The sequence below is a fragment of the Centruroides sculpturatus genome, unplaced genomic scaffold, assembly GCF_000671375.1.
Source record: "Centruroides sculpturatus isolate CEXI.00-Female unplaced genomic scaffold, Cexi_2.0 scaffold310, whole genome shotgun sequence".
NCBI lineage: Eukaryota > Metazoa > Arthropoda > Arachnida > Scorpiones > Buthidae > Centruroides > Centruroides sculpturatus.
In genome coordinates, this window is record NW_019386000.1 from 604,771 (window position 1) to 607,706 (window position 2,936).

The 2,936-nt window shown below is 34.0% G+C and overlaps 1 long non-coding RNA gene across 1 annotated transcript; it reads right to left on the bottom strand.

Annotated features, from left to right (window-relative positions):
* Positions 1 to 2,640: 2,640 nt before the first annotated feature.
* On the bottom strand, positions 2,641 to 2,936 carry LOC111613031. The gene is made up of 2 exons (XR_002754708.1): positions 2,863 to 2,936; positions 2,641 to 2,693 (listed from the first exon to the last, which is right to left on the bottom strand). It is a non-coding gene; the product is annotated as an uncharacterized LOC111613031 (long non-coding RNA).

Consider the following 2,936-nt stretch of genomic DNA (forward strand, 5'->3'; position numbering starts at 1 on the left):
CGGATGATAAACTCGTTCATTTCTGTTGTCCATTTCATCTGTTGGCGTGGTTTTCCAGCCTTTGTGGTCTGTGGATGTATTGCCACAGAAACACCAAGGCTAGGTTGATTCCTCACATCTGTTGAGGGCATTGCAGTAGCCATGCTTGGGCCGATGCTGCTTTTGCCACCAGTAACCAAGGGAGACTGTGGCCTATTTTTCAAACGTGAGCCTCTGCCTAACCCACGAACGCGGACCTTGTTAACCTGGGCGACGTCTGAGCCAGTATTACACTTTGATCTGGTTACTACCACAATAATTATCTCCACAGAATGTGGATATGGTCACTGTTAGCTTCATTTCTCCCCATAGACCTTACTGGCATGGGTGTCCCTACCAGGAGCTTGTGCTCCAGCCTGCATTGCTCTATGGTTCAGTAAAATTACTGGGCCCTCCCACCACGACTAGGTGGTGACCACGGGAGAGTTATTATTATTATTATTATTATTATTATTATATGTTTTATTATATGTAATATACAGTGTATTATTTATCTTTACAGCTGTAAAAAAAAAATCACATGTTATTGAATTCTAAATAGCAAACAGTTGTATAGGATACTTTAATTAAATGGAACATAAAAATTACAACAAAATGTAAATGTTGATTAATTATTAATTCATCTAAAATGACCTGAGCGAAAGTAACAAAAAAGAAAAATGAAACTGTTGTTATAAACATAAGGGTGGTTTGTCCACCCTTATGTTTATAACAACAGTTTCATTTTTGCTTTTTGCATTTTTGCATTGTTTCATTTCAAAGGTCAGTTTTGGCGATGAGAGTTCAAATATCAAGTTAGGAAGGCAATTTGCTAGCCACTTCAAGGGTTAAGTGGTCAACTGTAGATTATCATCTATCAGTTACAGGAAAACACCGTCATCAATGGTGGATCACTGCCTGGATGGGTTCCAGGCAGGGTGAAACAAGAAATAGCCATCCTTGAATTTTTTTGAACCAATTGTAGTAGTTCTGCCTGTTGACTGTATCCTCATCAAATGCCTGGCAGATGAGATTGTGATCCTTCATTGCATTACAGCATACTGTTGCTCAATCACTTTTGAAGTGATTGAGCAACAGTATGCAATTGTGTTCTTTCAAAAATTTTATTTTGTCAGACATTGCTGATGTTTCTATTTCCAATGAAACATGTGATGAAATGCCCCCTTGTTACTTATATACACATACTTCAAACATTCTATAATCATTTTTTTCCAGTCAATTCTAGAAAAAATTGAAATGTCTAAATTTCATCATCACAACCTGTTAGTTCTAATAAAAAACTAACATTAATTCTAACAATGGTTTAAGATATTGTTCCAATTTTTTGAGTTTATATTTTCAATGATTTTTTGTCAGTCATTCAACACTGTAGAAGGCAAATTTTTCAGAGGTTTATCTCTTACAAGGTCACATTTGGATCCAGGACTGTCAAGAGGTTATATGGGACCCAGGATAGTGGGACCCTTTAACTATTTTTTAACAAATGAAATATGTAGAATGTTTCTTTATTAGCAAAATGAAATCTTAAAGATTTTATTTTCTGTTAGTAAAAATAACATTAAGTTTATAAGGGTAGGAATCACTACAGCCCCAAAGTTTTTCTGGACCCAGAGAAAAATCCCCAGCTCTTCTCCCCTCTCAAGAGGGGAGAAGAGCTGGGGATTGGGGAAGTCCCTGCTTGGATTCATGATTCATTTTAGTTTTATACTCACAATAGAAATAGCTTACATCCATAACATGATGTGATGGTAAATAACAAATTAAATCTTGCTCAGTTTTATATTCTATGGATAAAATCTACAATTTGATTTTTTATCAAGTCTAATTTCTCACTACCAAAAAATCATTAAAATTGATCAGCATTTAATATTAGATAAATTATTAATCGCTGTATCTTTAGTAGCGATCTCATTGGAATTAACAATAGGAAAAGAACTTTGAGGCAAACACCTTTAAAAATAAGATCCAACTCAAGATACTTGGATTTTTAGTTTCTGTATACTATAACATGTTATACTATAACTTTAACATGGTGCTGTCAATACTGTGTATCCATTACAGAAGAAATATGTTTAGCTTCACTTCACTTCACTGTTCGTACGGAGGTTCTGGCCTGTAGTCTTTTCCTTCAACATTGCTACCAGTAACGGTTACAAGAAGCAATCTCCCTGGCAGAGAAAGGTCTCTAATGCTTCAATACAGTAGCAGGGAGACACGAAGCATAAACCAGTAGACCAAGGACAAGAAAGTCAACATAGCCAGGCTACAGCATAGAAAAGATTCCAGAGCCAAACATTCCCAACCACACTGCGGACAGACAAACCAATACCAGAGCGAAGTTTCATCCCCCATCACATTGTGGAAAAACTGGAAACTGGAGAGGAGATAAGCCTCCACAAATAGAGAAAAGCATCAAGCTGAGCCGTCTCCATATGGACGACCTTAATATATTTAGCCTTATCGTAAGTTGTTTTACATAAATTATTTTAAACTTTTTGTGTTATTTTACAATCACAATTTTAAAATCATTCTTATTTTATATAATCTTACCTTTAATTATTGTTTATTTCAATTTCTCAGATGATGAAAATGGTTTTTTTCAATAAACATAAATCATTTACTGACGAATTGGAAGTAATTAATATCCAATTACTCTAAAAAATAAAGATTTTGTCTTTTTAATTAAGAGCATTGCACAATAACATTAATTATTCAATTAGTATTAAATAGTTTTATTTAAATGTTTAATTTTTAAAATAATAAAATGAGTTTGAACTTTTTATACAGAAATTTTATTTATATATTACTTAATTACTTACTTACAGAATTAAAATTATAAGCCGACTAACGGTACTGCTTACTAACTAACGTTACTGCAGCTGTTTGTCAACAAAAAG